The sequence below is a fragment of the Haemaphysalis longicornis genome, unplaced genomic scaffold (genome assembly GCF_048455015.1).
Source record: "Haemaphysalis longicornis isolate Haplotype H1 unplaced genomic scaffold, Haemaphysalis longicornis Haplotype H1 scaffold_25, whole genome shotgun sequence".
Taxonomy (NCBI): Eukaryota; Metazoa; Arthropoda; class Arachnida; order Ixodida; family Ixodidae; genus Haemaphysalis; species Haemaphysalis longicornis.
The window spans coordinates 5,327,520-5,346,356 of NW_027526314.1; the positions used below are offsets into that span (position 1 = coordinate 5,327,520).

Sequence of the window (18,837 nt, forward strand, 5' to 3'; positions counted from 1 at the left end):
CCTCTGGGTGAGCGGGTCACACGTTCGTCAAGGAAGGGGGCTTTGTGGTGTGTATATGCGGATCCATATCTCTTCTAATGCGGGAATCACATGCAGGTGTTGACGACTTGACGGCCAGTGACGACAACCAGTTGGAGCCCGTGACGGCCTTGGGCGACTCTGTAGGGGCGCGCACTGATTCGGAGAGCGAGGAGCTGCCTTTCTGCCACTGGGCCAAGCTGCCCCTGTTTGGTGGCTGCAGTAAGCAGTGGGGAGAGTCGGCCATGGGCGAGATCAAGACCCTCGAGCACAAGCGCCCCTGTGAGCACCGTCCATGTCACTTCACTTACTCCTGTAATGCAAGCTTATCTGCAGATTTAGCGTCTGCCTCTGTTTCGGCAAGATACCAGTTTCGGGGACCCGCGTAGTGCCACGTGTGAAGTATGTAGCCTGCGCCTTTTCACTATTTCGTTGACTGCTCTGTTATTGCCAGTGCCCACGTTTATTAAGGAATAATGAGTGACAGCTACCGTGATTTCTTTCATTGTTTGAAATTTACCTTGAAGCAAGCTACGATTTTCCAAATCAGTGCACCCGATTGTCTGAGTTGGGGTTTAACGGCAAAATGTCAACTCGAGAACTGGTATGATCCACATTGTTTCGTTCTAACACAAAAAAAAAACTGAGAAAAAGAGGTCATTTAATTACTAATGGGCTGGGATACTGTGCCTCTGTCCCATGTCTTGCTAGGTGTCTCAGTTTTTGAATCGTAAAAGAAACAATTCACCTGTGCCATACGTCCACTCCTTTTCCGACATAGCTGCAAGTTAGTAGCACTTTTGCGCAAGAGCCGCTGTATTTGAAAATAAGTTAATAGAAAACTTTCCTTGGTTATTTTTTTGCAATGTAAAAACCAACGGTTGGATAATTCTTCACGATTTTTAGTGTCATAGCTCATTATCACATGAGGAAAGCCGTTCGCATAATATTTGAGCGCTATTTCCCAAAACCCGAAAAAGAGTGAGATGAGAGAGCATTGTAGAAAAAGGTGTATGGGTACGACGTAAACTTTGTGATGGCAGCAACACGTTGTTCCGGTATCTAGGTTAAACCAGAGCAGAATGCATCACGATTCTTTTTTTTTTGTTTCATCATGGCTTAACATTGCAAAAGCTGTTTACTCCGTTTTCAGGATCTATACTCGCTCGTCTGCTAGTAACTGGCCGGTGGGGCGGTGGAAGTTGGCTTCAACAATTGTAATGTGGCGAAAGCAGACTTGAACAATTTAGTTTACAAGGCGGCAGCAACGTATCTGTTTCGAAGGGAAAATGCGGATTCTTCCTAATTGAGTAGTAGTTAAATAGAAGGCCCCTTGGATCGATTCACCTTCCCTACGCTTGTAATGGTTCTAGATCCGACTCAGAATATCGAATGTACAAGTGAGGCTCACTAGATAGAAGAAACTATACTACGAAGGGTACCTGGTACTGAAAATAACTGTTCCTAAAACAGTATTTATCCACCGCTGTGAAGCTCTCAGCCATAGCCGTCGTACACGCTTAACACTAATCTCCCGAAACACAGTCCCCAGTAGCCGGCCAGGCTCAGGCCAAGAAGGCAGTCCTGTCAGTAATGCAGCGGATTGTGCGAATAAAACAGTCAAACCCGAATAGGACGATCCCGGACAGAGCGAATTATGCTACATATCGAACAAAATCAAATCCGTTACGAAAATGCATGCTAAACATACTCCTTATAACGATGTTCAAACCGGATATATCGAACTCGGTGCGCCTGCAATTGCCACCGAAATGCATGGGGTCTCGGAGCGATGACTGAGATGTGGAGACTCCCATGGAGCGACGTGACGCCCGACACATTCCGTAACTGTTACGACGCACGGGATTTACGACGGAGTAAATCCACTCAGCCAATATTGCTTCGATATTGAAGGATATGGACTTGAAGTGGTGCTAACGATGTCTCCGTCAAAATGTAGGTGAAAACTAAAATTAGCGCTCTTTTGGGAAGTAAGCCCTTAAGGCGGAAAGTAGCTGTATTGCATGCAAAAAATGCATAGTTTTGTGTAAGGTAATAGCATACTTTATCTGTTCGTTTCTGTGTGTGGGATTGGCAGCGGGGGTCCGTATATTGCGAACTCGTAACAAATAAATTCGTTATAGACGGATTCGGCTATATCGAACTATTGGATATATCGTATTAATCGGGGCGCATATTACAGTTCGCTATAACCAGGTTTGACTGTATCCGTAATCGATGAGTCTCGTGCTCAATTCGTATCTGCCAATGTTTAACACTGCCAACGTTGCATATTAACACTAACACTGCCTGCCCAAGTTTAATGCTACCACTTTTTTGAAAAGTTTATCGAGACCATTTATTGCGGCCCATGAAAAGAAGTGGCCAGCAGCCAATACATCTGTAAGGACGTCATTCTAGCGCCCAGGAAACGCTACAACTCGGGAAAGAGGGAAAATCTTTTTAGTAGGTTTCCAATGTTTCTGCTGGGCATAGAGCAGTAATGTTTGGCTGAACTACATTGTATTATTTCCTAGGCACTGGATGTGGTTGCTGATAATGTTCTGAAAGTGTTGAAGATTTTTAAAAGTTGAAGAAATTGTTGCAGGGTGCGTTTAAACACACTTGCTGTAGTAGGCACTACTTAAAAAAGGCTTCAGGTGCGAATCACAGAACACCGCACCCCGCGTGAAGTGTCTTTTCTATTTAGCGTTCATTTGACCGCAGATGCAAACCATTCCATATTGGCGGTCTAGGTGCTTGCTTATGAACGAAGTCCTGTAGGCAGACCGCTATTGGCCAGGAGATCATCCTATAGGTGGCGCCGCTGAAATTAGGTGGCGCCATGGTCAAATTTCATTAGAGGGGAAACAAACGACAAAAATGCATGGGTTCCTAATGGACACTAGTAGGTCAAACAAGATTCCTTTATTGTACGCGGAAATTATGCGCAATGGGGCGGTGGAAATCTACGAAATACACATCAGGCATCAGCCTGCATTGCTTTCCGCAGCTAGAAACCCAACTGAAGCTCTGGATATCAAAGCTGAAATTTTGAAGGAACCTTGGACTCGGTTTATCGCAGAGTGTTCCAGGCGCATCTCAGACGGAAACGATAATAACAGCGCAGAAATCGCCCCCGACACAAAAAGCCGACCCAAACATCTTTACAATCATTCGCGGTGGTGAAAAGACAGTGACTTTTTAAAAGAACAGCTGTTCTTTCGGACAATTTACCCGTGGTGAACACGACAAGCCGCTGAAAGTCGCAAGTTTTTCGAGAAATCCCATTGAACGTTCCGACTTACCGGGCACAAAAGAAGTTTGGCTCTAGGTCACTTTTGATGAACGCTGTGTGTACTTAGTAAGTTCCATACCTACGAATTGAGTCGCGAGTCAGCGCGGCAATTTATAAGGCCCCGCTTGCGAAGACGATTGATACCCCATAGTCCACGCTACGCCGAAATGAAACTTTAACATGCTAAAAGCTGCTCTGAGAATATTTTGTATTGCTAGCAACCTTCACTTCAAAACAACGCTCTCGAGAGGGATCTAAAAACACGTTCATTTTATTAAAAACTCGCACAAGTAACATCAGGGCCGGTCACCTGCAACGCTCACGCCGCAGGCCACCGTTAAAACAAACAAGCTGATGTTTCCAGAATGAAAGCGCTGATGAAGAAATGCCAGCATGCGGCTCTGTGAACGAAAAAGAACAAAGAAGTAAAGGCAGCACCCGCGTTCATTTAGTTAGGAACGCTCGTTGGGTTGGTTCTTACGAAAGTAAGCGAAACATCAAACCACCACGCCGGAACGCACACCGATCAACGAACGCCCGCGCAGCTCCTCTGCCGTGGTTTGAACCGTGGCGATACCGACCGGAGCGGGCGGAAACTATAATGGCGAACTGTTCGCATGGCGACGCAGTGAAACATACCCCTCGCGAGGGGCACGATCAAATGCAGAGCATTTCCGGGGGCGCACGACGTTAAGTAGTCTGCGTTACGTTAATGTTGTTGCACTTGTGGCAACTGCTGACGAGAGAGCTCGTCAGCAGTAATTTGACTGAGTCAAGGATATAAGGCGCGTTCGTATACCTCCCTCTCTGTGTCGGCTTTGTGGCGCAGTGGGTAGAGCACCATGTACATTGCGTTCCGCCCGCAGGGTCGAGGGATCGAAACCAGGCGCCGGATAGTGTTTTTTTTTATATAGTGTAGGGGGAGGGGTGCGGGCTACGACTACGGACGCCTACGGACGTCAACGCGGGTGACATCGTGAGTTACTGAAATGCTCTGCATTTAAAAAGAGCATAGCACAATAACACAGAACGACTTCTTTTTAATTTTGCACCTGCTGCGCAACAGTCAGGATAGCGGTACTTACAGGTAGCAACGCTAAACACGCTCCTAGCGCGGGCGACCCGTAATACGCACAAAATAGGCAGCGCTACTCGTACGACACACGCTGTTGTGTGGGTCGGTATCCGATGATCATTAAACGTCGTCGCGCGGAAAGCCGGCAGCGCATATAAGACGGGCGAGCGGACACGCAGACAGTGATGGACCGCGTACAGATAATTGAAGGCAAACCACGAGATGTACACAACGTAGAGTTTCATAACTCTAAGGGACACACTGCACACCGACACAGACGAGCTAGATCAACGAGCGATAAACGAACATTTTCCGCGCAGCCTTAGAACGTCGAGAAAACCACTACGCTTGAAACAGACGCTGCCGCCGGCACACCAATACTCATGGGTCTAAACAATCACGCCACCCGTGGCTGTCTGCAAATGCCTAAAATGAACGACAAGTTGACGTTGAGGCAGGGAACGATACGGAGGGGGAATCTGGCCGCCGCCTCCACCACCTCCCTCTATTCTTTCACCCAGCACTCTGCTGGTATTGGGTGGTCGGAATCAATACAAACACACCAAAATGCGGGAGGTCACTGCTCTTTTTGTTCCCCTCTCCTGAACGACAGCATGCGAAGAAAGCGCGGGCAGCCGTTTGGGCAGTTGGTGGCTCTTATATCCGCGCGCGATTAGCGAACTTCTTTTCATGCGTATATAACCAGGTCAGTGTCGCCGTATTTCCACGTGTATATTGTGCGAAAGCCTGTGAAGGTATTATAACTCTGCCGCCTTCAGCGTCTACTGGGTGGGACTATGTTCAGTGGAGGAGACAAAATATGCACCTGTCGGGGTACCAGTACACCGACGCGAATGCAGTTTTTTATCAAACTGGAATTTCCTTCGAACGCCGAGAACTAAACAACGTTGGACACTTCGCTCCTCTCTTTCTTCTTTTAGTAACTTTTCTCGTGCAACAGTTGTACGGATTTTCATAGCCATGGTAAGAATGACTGAGTGCGGCAGCTCTCGTAGAGGGACGCCAGAAAGTTAGGTAAGTGGGGTTTTAGTTCGGACAAAACCCTGTAAAACAAGTGCAAAATTCTCGGGAAATATGTAGTTTCAGTAATTCTTTCAGATCAACATATACTCAAAAGTGCTACCTAGCATTGGATAAATGGGTAAAAATTGTTCTCGAGAAATATAAGAAACGCCTTCGGCCATGTGAAAAAGCATTTGTTGTCTGCTTTGTTTCCCCTCTATTCAGTTTCGCGTTGGCGCCGCTAGGGGCGCCACTCTAAAATCTCCTCCGCAGATCGACCACCTTTTTTGCTCATAGAAAAAGTTTCTTCTTCCTCCTCCTGTAATTCTGATTAGGAGGCTGCAGAGCAAACTCATGTGGACCACGCGAAATCCGTACGAAGTTCAGCGTCAGAGCGCGCCACACACTTGATGTGAATAGGGCGAATGCCCTCTGAGCTTCGCATCACCACGTAAACGAATTGCCTATTTCCTGAACAAAAAATGCTTATGGAGACAGTCCAGCTCTTTTACTACGCAGGGCGTCCGTTACCCGAAAAACACAGAAGTTCCAGTTCTAGGCACATCTGACGCTAACTTGTCTGTATACCTCCGAGTTCTTCCGTTGCTGGCAAAAAATGCACGCTTACTTTCGTCAGCTGAGGCGTGTACATAGAGTGCTCGCAATGCAATGTAAAAAAGTTGCAGCAACCTACGTTTATCTGAAGATGTACGACGCTATAGCGTAACTTCGACGCAGAACAAGCATTTTGGAGCGGGGCTACTGTGTTTACGATTTCTGTTTTCCAAACGCTTAAGGTTAGCCAAGAGAGCAAGACTAGCCTGAATGGTTTTAAATCGCCGCGACACGGGAAATTCAGAGACCATCTACGCTTGTGTGGCTTAAGACCTGGGCGTGAAATGTTGCGGCTTCTTTGTACTTGGCAGCTTCAGCGTAAGGGCAACACTGAAATTTTCAAAAAGCTTATTTCCTCCTGCCGTTCCTGGCCTAACGTTTTGGCTTTGCTTAGAAATAAATAAAAAGAGAATGCCCTTGTGTAGTAAGCCAGTTTGGACAGAGGGTGGCCCAAAGTCCAGAGCCGCAGATGCAGCAGTGTGTTGCATGCCCCCTCATTCAGCTCACGCTGATCGTCACGCGAATATCTGGTTCAACATGCCACCCATTTGTGCCCAAAAGTGGAATATGTAATGTTTGAGTTGCTTCCCCTGAGCATACGCTTGGACATGGCTAGGTGGCACGGAAGATAGTGAACGTTTTTAAAGAAAAGCTTTTTACCTCTAGCCCGCAAGGATTCTTTCGCGACCGTTGGTGTCAACAGAAAACTCCCGCGAACAAATAAAAGAAATTACTGGTAACGCCAGAAGTCGAACCTGGAATAATAGAGTAACAAAGCGAGAGCCCGTTGTCCTACCGATTTAGCTACGAGCCCACGCGGAGACGGGGAAGACAGGTGGTGGGCTCACCAAGCACATCTACGGGTTTGCCCCCTGCCTTCTCGCTGAATGCCTCGTGATAGCGTCACGCGACCTCACGCGCCGCTGTGCGCTCCGTCCACGGCACGTCTAGTAGCCCTGTGAGCGCCTTGCACGCGTGCTAGGAGTTACAAAAATTAAAGGAAGCTCACACCAACGCATGACATCTCACTTCTAGTAAGCCAATGTGCTAAAGCCTGTGGCCTCCAGTGTTCATGTAAAAAATCACAGCTCCTTGTCGTCCGCCCTCACGCAAAGCGACACATCAAGGAAAATATTCAAATACTCCCTGATGGCCAGGCCATCCCTCCAAGCACCAGCATCAAGATGCTGGGCCTACATCACCAGGCCAACCCCAAGAGTGACGTATTGTTGCAGCGCCTCAAACACAGCAACAATCAAATCATACAGACGATCAGGCGAGTTGCAATCAAGAAGCGAAGCCTCAAGGAATCAGACACCTATCGATTATTTCAAGCGTTTGTCCCCTCGAGAATCACTTACGTCAACCCCCTGTCTTCTTCTCGGAAAGGAGGGTATAAAGGTGCTTAACATGATTAGAAAGGCAATTGAGCAGGCCATTGGTCTTTTCCCTGAGCGCGTCCATGGAGAGGTTGCTTAGCGCGGGGCTCCACAACACTGTGGAAGAGCTGATAGAGGGCCATCTTTCTAACCAGAAGCTCCGAATGAGCAGAACAGCGGTGGGTCGCCGCATCCTTCACCAGATTGGCTGGGCAGCACAGAATGTCACTCCGCTTGATGTACTCTTGGAATTTTGCCGGCAAGAACTAAAGATGCTCCCTTGGCTTAGAAATATGAACCCCTCACACGAGGAGGGTCGCCTACAAGCACGGCCTCAAGCACTCAACACCACCCTTTGTGGGGATCATGCGCTTATCTACACTTACGCCTCCCAACATCGAGGGTAGTAGTACGCCATAATCGTGGCTACCTCCAGAAGCAACCTCCTTGCGTGCATGCCTTACTCAAGATCCAAGACATGATGACAGCAGAAGAGGCCGCCATCGCCTTGGCTCTCACTCAACCAGGGGTTCGGAAGGTAGTAACCGATTGCCAACAAGCCCACCGGGATTACCAGTCGGGTTGGGTGTCCGACGTGCATTGCGTATGCTAAAAACCCACTCCCCAAACGGTTCCATTCAGTTCATCTGGACACCCGCTCACGCTACCATGAAGGGCAGCGAATACGCCCACCAAAAAGCATGAGCTTTTACCCCCCGTGCTATGGAGCTGCACGAGAACATTCACCCGCTTGTCTCATTCAGGGACATGACCCAGCATTATCGCCTTCAGAGACCGAGCCTACCTTTGCATCACCCTGAACTTTCAAGAGAAAAAGAAAGTACCTTAGGGCACATACAATCCGGCTCCTTGCCACACCCGACGCGTCTTCACTTAATGCACCCGAATCGCTACGACGCTATATGTAAAAATTGATCAGAAGTAGGAACACTCCGCCACATAATCGATGTTTGCGACATTAGCTCTTAGCACCCCCCTCTCTTTCCGTCAACTACCCAACCAGAGAAATGGGAGATGCTGCTGTCCAGCCCTTCTCTGCCTACCAGGCTTCAATTTGTGGACAAAGCAAAGGCGGCGCGGACTGCATATGCGCTCCAGTGAAGAAAGAACCACTCCACTGGGCTGCACTCTGGGCCGTTTCAAAATCTGAATACAAGTTCTTCCTTCTCCACCTACTTCTTCTTCTCGTCCTCCTCCGCCGTCTTGGCCGCCGATCTCGTCGCCTCCGTCCGCGGCGGCAGAGATGGAGACGTTAGATCGTCTAACACCGGGTTTGGGCTTCCTTTAATTTTATAATAAAATTTCCACTTTAAAGTTTCCTCGGGCGCTCAAGGCCCAAGAATGGCAAACTCGGCGCAGGATAGGAACCACTCTATATATTCGCAAATGTAGATGGGCGAAGCCGTTTGGTAGGAAAGATCTGACGTTCATTGAAAACTATTCTGAATGCAAAAAAGAATTGCGCCAATCCAACCTGTGAATGTGGTTGGAAAACAAAGCTGTAAACGCCACCCACAATGATTACCCATCGATGTCTCTTAAATCCAGTCACGTAACTCTACAAATAGTGAAACAAGATAGCAGTGAAATGCACTAGACCACACCCTTTACATAACTTCAAAAAGATATTATTCCTAAGGTTAAATCAATGATGATGCGTGAACGCTGGTTGGATGAGTTCTATTGGTGTAGAACTCGCCCATCTACATTTCCGAGAGTGGTGGTTCTTGGGCTTGAGCGCCCGTTGTGGCATGCCAGGGATCGTGTTCCTAGGCATGGAAACAGGAGACCTTTTACGTATTTTGAGGGGAGGGCAGTGTGGCAGCCGAGGTCGCACGAAGCACGGTAGGTTAGCGTGCTTCTCGGAAAGGAACCTCGATTCCTCCCAGACCCTCGCGTCCCGGTGTCCATGTGATTTGAAATTCTTTCATTGGGTATGGAGCATCTTCCCGAAGCGTTTGGGTGTTCAGTCTGTAATCATATTTGAAATTCTGTATTCAGATTCTCTAATTATACCTACGCTTCTGCGTTAGTTTGATTGCCAAGAGGATGACTCCAATTTCCGCTTCCACCCTTCCAGTGTGTGTGTGTGCGCGGGGGGAACGGGCGCGCGATCACAAAGGTTGCCGAATAGTCCAGTGCGGAGATTGTTGCCTCAGTACTTTCATACATTCCAGTGTCAGCGTATACTATGCACAGTTTTGGTGCTTTGATCGAAGGAATTGAATCCTAGCTTCCCAGCTGTCCTTGTGTAGGTTTGGAGCCATGGTTCTGGTTGGGAAGACTTTTTATGAGGAGTCGCTGGATCAGTGACCTCTCCATAATAGTAGTCAGTATCTTTTTCGAGGCGATGCTTCACTTGCATACGATAGCCTGCCTCGGTTTTTTTCTTAGGCGCCATCTTGCGCTGGGGCAATAGTGTTCCTGGTGTTTTCAAAGGTGTTGTAAAGACCCAATTTGAGGAAATTTTCTTGGACCTGGAAAACTACGATGTGTAGGGCTACCTTATGTGCTTCCCTAGGGGTAGCGTTAACATTTCGTCTTCTTTGCTGTGCTAAAGTGTGTGGTAGGGCAGGCTGTACGATGTCCGGCTCACAATGAGTTGCCGGGTCAATCTTATCATTTCTTATCTCATTCCTGCCGTTCCCCTGGTAAGACATTTTCCAATGTGGTCCAATTCGTTAAAGATTTTGTTTTCTTGACGATTGTGAGAATGGCTCGGCCGCTTCTCAATAGGGCCATGACGAGGATCCTTGCGTGAGAGTTCTGGGATGATATACTTAAATATTTTTGTGTGGTTTCTTTTATCCTGATCGTCTGGTGGCATCCCTGATTTCCCCGATACACCTTGCAGCGGTGCATGGCAGAGCAGCGGAAAATTCGAGACGTAAGTTAAAATTTTGCGTAATTAAGGGCATTATACTGAATTTTAATTTAAATGGGAGAATTTTTGTTCTTTTCTGCTCGTAATCTAGACATTCCTCGATTTTCGCGACACTAGCGCTAATAGTCTGTCCTCCTTATTATTTAGGCAAAACGGCGTTGATGCCGCCATTGTTTACGATGGGGGATCTGCTTTGGCGTGATCGCACTTGCCGCAACGGCTCTTGACCGTCTGCCGAGCATCGTATAACTAGCCGGAAGTTTGTTAACTGGTTAACAAACTTCCCTGCGCTGGCGCGGCGCATTCTTAAATCGGGTTTCTTTTGTTTCATCTCGGCCGTACTATTGTTGTCCGCCATTCCACATTTCTGCTGGTGCTGCGCATATTTTAGTTTAACGCGAGCCTTCGCATGTGCCTTCCTAAGTTGAAGCTTCCGCTTCGCAGGGGTGACGTATTTCCGCGGACGCTTGATGACCACGGCTGATAGCGGACAACTAATGGCCTCGGCAAAATAAAAAAATTAGGCTACTTACGCTATGGTATTAAAAAAAAATCTGCTGCTCTGGCGGTTTCGCTATTAAGCCAAGCTCTATTTGTGTGATCTCCCGCAAACTATGCACGCAAACCACTGGAGCGAACAGCAGCATCTCTCACCGCTCTTTAGTTGACACACGTGGCATCATCAAGAGAGCACACAAGTATTTTAGCGTTAATGCACTCATTAGAGGAAATTCTTACGTGGGCAGAATAAGGCTGTAGCTATAGTCATAATACATGCGCGCCTCGTTGTCACATTTGGGACCCTTTTTTTTAATTGTCAGCCTATGTATGGGGTTCCCGTTCTCTTCTAATGCGGAGACTCCTGCAGGTGCGGATGGCCAGTTGGCGTCTCGTCAGGGCATTGACTTTCCGCCCGCATCCTCCCTCCCGGACTCGGTGGAGGAGCGCTCCGTCGCCGAAACCGCGGTGCTGAAATTGGGCAACATGTCCCAGCCACCCCTGTTCAGCATCCGCGCCAAACAGTAGTGCAGCGGAGCATAGTGCACATCAAGAACTTCAAATCGCAGACGGGCCTGTGTGAGCAATCTCCCCGTTACTGTGGCTGTTGCGATAATGCGAGCTGATGCTGCGATTTGTGGCTCCGGAATGGTTTTCCGCAATATTTATACTACAGCTACACCCGCACCATGCCAAGTATGATTTGCAGTGCCCATTTCAGAATTGCAATAACTACTCCTTTACTTGCACTTGCCTCTTTTGCGGGTATATCGCGGCCTAACGTCTTCCACTTTTTCTTGCATTGTTGCAGCCTTACTTTACACCATGCTTAGCTTTTCCAAGCCAGTGAACGTCATGTGTTTTTCGCGGACCGATTATTTTGGGCCTTACAAATTTAAGATGATACTCACAACTTGTGGCCGCCTAAAGGGGCCACAAATACGAGCTACAAGTTTGATGGAATAAGCATTTTACCCCAACCTTGAAATCGAGATATTAAGAGAATGTGTACCTGTGGAGACTCCCCAGGGACATTCCGGCAATTTTATATGAGCTCACAAAGCCTTGTTTGTGTTATTGGCGGGCACCAAGCAAAGCCACCGCCAAGAAACATGACTGGGTGTTTGCAGGGGAGCCTTTAGCACCGTTTTACTCGTAGCAAAATTACATGATGAAGCCTGGATGGCAGGGCGAAACGAGAAGAGACGGCAATCAGGTTTATTGGGACGCGCCGGCTGACATGCTGCCTGTTTCAAACCAGGGGCTATCAGCAGATGTCGCCCGTACAGCCCTAGCACGCCGCTAAGGCGTTATAGACAATAATTTTGCCGAGTGTATTTCTGGGGCGCAGGCGGAGCCTCCCAAGGCCTTGTACGTCGATGGGAGTTCTTACCGGGAGAGTAGGGCCAGAAACCAGTGCATCCAGGCATACTTGAATTACCAAATCAACTCCCACTCAAGTAAAGGGTGACGCCGATTTGAAGGACGCCGTGATTTTATCGTCGACCAGACAGAGGCATTTGGGTTGTTTTCAATGAAGTGGCTGTAATTCTGGAGGTGAGGGTGACTCTGAGTGCCCGGTGGAGACATCAGATGGTGCAAGGAGCCAGAACACGTGGGCAGAGGGATCCGGGTGAAACGCCCAACGGGTCGAACGTACGCTTGTCAATTTTGGGAGCGCCGTAGAGTGCCGGAACGATGTCGGTGGGGCAAAAGAGCGTGCAGTATTGTTACTTTTCCGAGGCTGTAATGACCCGAATACGCCAGCAGTTCACTACTAAACATCCCTCCATTGTTTTGACTACTTCAGGTCTTTATCAAGGCGAGCATACATGTCTCCGTCAGAAAGTATCCCCGGCCACTTTTTGGTCGTATTTATTCCTCTTAAAGATGAGCGTCACATTGCTTTTACTGTAAGTATCACAACCATGCCCGGATTATCACCGAGGCTCCTGATGGTAGTTCGCTGATCTGACGTTAGCGGAGATTCACATGCCCGAGGGCGCAGGTTCGAGAGAATGCTTATTGCCCTATGCGGGTTATGTCACGGCAGGAGGGCCAGCTTGAGCCTCAGAGCCAATTTTCGTGCAAATTGCTCGGCCTAAAATGTCATGTTGTGCATTTCCTCACGTTTGTGATTAAACTTTCTTCAATGGAGAACTAAAGTGGCCTCTTTCTCATCTCGTGTCCCTCTCCTTTACAGATCGCGCTGAAGGACTGCCGCGGAGAGGAAATATCAACGATGGGTTTCTTTTTCTCGATACGCTATTCATTTTTTAAATAAATGTGTTTCACGCGGGAAATTTTCTTTGTTTATAATTTTTCGTCAATCCAAGGACGCTGTGGGGTATAGAATTGTTTTGGGTTTTGCGGTTTTCCTGTGGTGTGTACAATCTCCCTATTGCCGCATCGGCGTGTTACCGATAACTTGTTGACAAGGGTTCAAGCGATATGGAATTATTGCGGCAAAATGTTATTGCAGCAATTAACGAAATATTATTGCAGCAATAAAACGCATGCACAAGAAAGATAAACGAAAGTCGGAGTAATTATAGAATCGCCTTAGCGGGCGATTGTAATTCAACTTTGGTCCGGAAGGTTTTGAGAAAGCAAGAATCATAGCTGTTCCGTCATGAACATTTCCGATAATGTTGACTATGCCCCAATGCGTTTTCGCTCGCGCGCGCGAAAAATACACGGAAAGTTAGGGATGCAAATGAAGCTTCGTTTTAAAACATTGGGGGCACTCTTTCAACCAGCGCTCCCAGCGGCATCCCATCAGAGACGGAATACGACCAAGCCCCGACTTTGAATTGAATCTGAATATCGGATTCAAAAGAGCTAGGGGACAAGAAACTCGTCGCCTATACTTGCGCGTTCGTTTCCAGAGTCCATAGAACTAGTCGGGCCTCCACATTGTCAGCTTCACAAATTTCAGTTTACCTGCAATAACACCGTTGTGGCCTACTCTCCAGGATTCCACATAACAAAACGAGAGAAAGAAAAAGAGCCAAAACTTTAATTATTGAAAAAAATCATCCTACACTCTAAACGGAAATATTCCGAATAGGGAGCAGATGGCTTGTCCTCTAGCGCAATCGTTATACGGAGTTTTATTTACTCCCCTAAAAGGGAGTATTTTAGAAGCTCCCCTTAGGAATTGAGGTTTTTCAGGCATATATAGGAGTATTTTTCGCACTTAATTACTCCCCTGTAGGGGAGCCTTATGGGGCATTTTGCCGAGTATTTCGTGCAATGTATTGCTCCGCTAGTGAGTGGAGTTTTTTCTTGCATTAAGCAGAGCATTTCATGTCATTCAGAACACCCGTAGACGAGGCCATGTATAAGCCTCCGGCGAAGCATTTCATGTCACCCAATACTCAACCACATGTAAGGGTATTTTTGACTGTATTGTGAAGTATTTAGTGAAGTAAAGCGAACAGCGTAGAGCAGTGCAGAACCGAGACTTGCAAATAACAAAACATTCATTTATTTCGTTGTCCCAGTTGGGGCTCGTCCACTTCGGAACCGAACAAAATGTTCGCGATCACAAATGTATCACGTGATACTCAAACATATCGATGGAACAGAAATGCGATAATTGAGACTAATCACTCCCAAAAATAAATCACGGCCAACTCACATCAAACACCAATCAGTTAAACACACATGAAACCCGGTAGAAGAAACACGGCTACCTCCACGCGTTCGCTCAGTGGGACTGGGCTACGGAGCCCAGAAGTGCCGGTTCGATTCCGGCCATAGCAGGCGTCGTTCTGATTAGCGTGAAAAACACGAATTCTCGTGGCCGTACATCTTCGCACGTGAAAGACACCCAGACGGCCAAAATAGCGCCATTGCGGTGCGCCTCCTATTCATAGTTGCTTGTGCTCGTTGATACCCCCAAGACGTTTTATATGTAGCTCCAATATGAGCCCACCACATCTGCACCTCATTAGCGCGAATTCCAAAAACGTGACAATACGTTGAAAAGCAAAAGTGAGATCTGGTCTCTCTTTAAACTATGCGGTCTATTAAAACAAGAAATGAAATGTGAAATCAGCACCATATTTGGCGAGTATCATTATTAACAAGTTTGTAACGCAGTTTATAAGAATCATACGACTACCGCCTCAGAAACAACCACGACGGAGTAGCCACGCCACCCACATACGACGTCTCCAATACAAAACATAACGGGCTCACCGGAAGAAAAAGAATAAGCAGGGTATTCAGACGTGACGAAAATGTAAAAATATCAGGAAGGCCAATGCAAGAAAGAGAAATTTGACAACGGTAATGCAAACAAGATGACAATAATGCACCTCGAAACCTGCGGAAAATGTACGTTTTCGGTGCCAGCCTACATTCTATATGTGCGTATATCCTCCTTCTTTTATCGCTTTTCGTAAACGGCGGAGGCTGCATGGCAGTGCCTCGTTGGCCCCGGCACGACGTTCGTGAACGTTCCCAGAAAACGATGGGGCAATTTTCTCCCCGCGTGACCGGCGGCGAAGCGGGCGACGTCTGCTTGAAGCAATGGTTTCGTGGCTTGTCGACGGTGCACGTAGAGTTTTTGTGGCACTGCAAGCTCAGGGATATAAAGGACCATGGGGACTTCAGGCTAAGAAAACAAATATATATAAACATGTATTGCCACTTCGTGCAATAAAGTGCTGCTTGCAAAAAAAAAAAAAAACTTGTAAACTGAGCACTGCACACGATGAGGCAATTGCACAAAAGGCTAGCTCCTCATTGACCAACGTATCCCGTTTGGAGCAAAGTGCAGCTCCTTGAATATTTATTTATGGCGAATGAAGGCATTAGGAGGGTCCCCTTTAGCAAATGATTGCAGCTAGGCATAAACATGTCCACTTTCACGCCACCACCATCGCGTCACTGTCCGCAAAGGTGGTATTTTTACATCAGAATTGAAATTTCTGGATTTGACAAACATCACGGCGGTAACTGATTATATCGAGTATGCGCCGACCGAAGTGCGAAGTACAGGCCAGGAAGCCTTCCTACCGTTTTTGACATCCACCTTGTGGTATAGAAAGATTGGTTGCTTCGGGTGGCAGATGGTGAAGGCGGCAGATGGTGAAGGTTCCCACAGAGCCACATGTCTATGCCACCAAAGGGTTCGCCGAAGCAGTGCTTGATCTGGCGCATGCGGCTGTGGACCTTGGCGAGTAGCTCCGAGCCCATCGTGCTCACCTTATCGATTACTAGGAGGCGAACATTGGCGAATGCGGAATCTAAACGTGGTCAGGTCGCTGTGGTGCAGGTCGTCGTCGGCATTCATGTTGATCTTGAGCGCTGAGTGGACGGTGACACCGCGGATGGCAGCCGCGGCTTTTCCCGTTGTCGCGGTGTCCACGTAAGCGTTGTGTTTACTCTCTGGCGTAGCGTAAATGCGGTTGAATGTTTCTCATGAGCGCAAGTGTAGTCAAGGTCTTGCCACAGCCCACAGGCCCCGTCATGAACACGAGAATCGGCTTGCGATTCAGTAGCACGAGGTTGTGGTAAGACACGATCACAATTTCGCTCTGTTCTACGTTCGTGAGCGCCATGGCATTGTAGTCAGCTGGGGACAGACGTCCTCACGCACCTTGACCATAGCGCACTGCCTAGTGGCAAGCACCTCAGCAACTTACGGGTAAGTGTAATTGTGAACAGCGACCACCACCGGCTCCGACGTGCCCTCACCGTTCTGGAGCTGGTAGCACCATTCACAGAGTATCTCGCGGCACATGCCCAAATCATCCGCCGACGCACCCATTAAGTAGGCCTTTTGATGCTCAACGATGGAGTGCAGGTGGTCCTCGGAGAGCTCATTGTACCGACTTCGGTCGAAGAAGTCGACCTCCCGTTGGAAAAGTACGTGCACGAGCATTATTTTCTTGTAGTTGTCGTCGTGCTGGTGGCGGTATGCCCGGTAGCGTGTCTCGCGTGGTAGCGTTTGTCGGCGGTATTTGCTTTGGGAGCCTGTGTACCACGCGCCGATATCGGCAAGGTGCAGGTGCCGCAGGCTCTGTGGGCAATCCTCGTACTTCTGTATAGCATGACGCTTCCACACGTGGGTCGAGTCGGTGGTCACATTATCGGCGCCCGTCTCTTCGACAGATTTCCGCACATGTGTACGTTCCGCTAGTGGCATGGTGGGTATGAAGATTACCTTACGGATCTCAGACATTGCAAGACGAAGGATGGCGCAAGCTGCCTCCTAGCTGCTCATCTCGACTTCGTCGAGCACCTTTACGCCGAGCTGACGAACCAGGTTGTTAATGTCTAAATCATGGCTGCCCCCCTTAATCTGTACCAGTGCCTGCTGCAGATTGTAAATTTCTCTGTTAGACTTATTTTCGTAGTCGACGACCTACTCAGCGCCTGAGTAGGGGTCGACCACAACCTGCAAATTCGTATTGGAGTCCAAGACGGATGCAATCGATGGTTTCTATCCATTCACCCACCTTTCTCGTAGGTGCCTTCGCCGAAAAGCGTTGTTAATGCCTGCTGTGACAACGTTTAAGTAGTGCGACTCATTTAAGATGTCTTTATGACTCCACAAATCTTGTATGGACTCGTGCTATACGGTGACGAGGCTTTCGTCCATTTCATGGAACTTCATCTTGAGTGTTGCTAGTTCTGAATGGTTGGTGTAGTTTTTTAGCGCAGGCACCAGCACCCGCGTCTCGTTCATCGGTCATAAGGGGGCGCCGCATCGGCGCTGCACCTTGGTTGGGAATCGCTTGTAGTAGGTGTGCGTATGATGGTGTTCTTGACAACGCCCGCGCCGACGTAAAGACGTGTCGCGTGAAACTGGACAGTCGACAACCTCAGTAGTTTCGGGCATGTCTACGGAGAGTTCCACGGTGGATGCATCGTCAAGACAGAGCAGTGTGTGGGCGTGTGCGCTCCCCCGTTGCCGGAACTCAATCCTGTTGAAGTAGTCAACCACCCGGTAGAGGCCGAACGGCGAGCCTCTACGGCTCTGTAAGATGTTCATGATGACGCGAGCGAGCTTGTCGAAGTAAAGTGCACAATCGGCGGGATCATTATTCACAAGTTCGGCCGGAAAAGCCGATGCATTGAGTCCACATCTACATGAAGCAGTGGTTGGTCCGCTTAAGTCTCTCTTGTAAAGTAAGCAACCCAGGCCAGTGCAGCTCAGAAGCACTTAGCGCGAGGAAGACGTCGGTTTGAGAAGCTGCCAAATCATGGCGAACACATCCCGCTTACTCCGTCCCCAGTAGTAAATAGAATAGGGTATGCTGCGAATGAATGCGAAGTCGCGCTGTACGCACTCATCCAGGACATTCTTGTTGTCCAGCATGCGGCGCGTGACGTCCGCCGCATTGGCCGCGTTGCAGAAGGCATCCGAGAGGCCCTGTGAGAATCGCAGTGACATAATCTTGGCAGCCATGTACAGAACATGTGAAGGAACGACGCAACATTGGTCCTGGCGCTGCGCTTCACTAGTGGAGTGGTCGGATGGCGTGACACCCCCTTCGGGATCGATGCGGCGCGGCTGACCCATGTAAATCTGGGGGAATTCGAATTGTTCAGAGTGGTCGTCCAACATGAGGCTGGCCGGGTGAATTCCCTCTCCCGGCGCGATATTGAAGTAGTGCTGCTCATCCGATGCCAACGTTTCTTTGCGGTCACGGCCACCGACGCATCTAGAGAATCTTCCATGTTCAAGCAATCCGGGCCAAGTAGCTCACTCTCATCCCGCTTGTTCTCAACCTCAGTCACGCACTGTTCTAGGAGCTACTGTTATACTGTTCTGCTGTTACACCGTAGTAGTGGTAGAGGGGACTCTTGAACAGCACCCGCAGCCACTCAAGGATTTTGGAGCGGGTCGCCGTACTGTGCATGTACAGGTGCCCCCAAAATTAAACGGAGCACGGTTTGGAGCATTTGAGGGGATTTCTCGGCCATGTGCCGAGCCACCAACCTCAAAGTGACGTTTCAAAAAGTCATTCCGAAATAAAATCGGGTCGCACACATTGTATTTCTGCTG

General features: G+C 48.5%; 1 protein-coding gene and 1 long non-coding RNA gene across 2 annotated transcripts in view; one reads left to right on the forward strand and one right to left on the reverse strand.

Moving 5' to 3' along the window:
- The window catches only part of LOC144172652 (E3 SUMO-protein ligase RanBP2-like), a 104,569-nt gene that overhangs the window by 57,098 nt on the left and 28,634 nt on the right, over positions 1–18,837 (reverse strand). The gene's annotated exons all lie outside the window — the stretch shown is intronic.
- LOC144172650 (uncharacterized) lies at positions 191–13,077 on the forward strand. Its single transcript, XR_013323078.1, has 3 exons — positions 191–300; positions 11,182–11,390; positions 13,015–13,077. It is a non-coding gene; the product is annotated as an uncharacterized LOC144172650 (long non-coding RNA).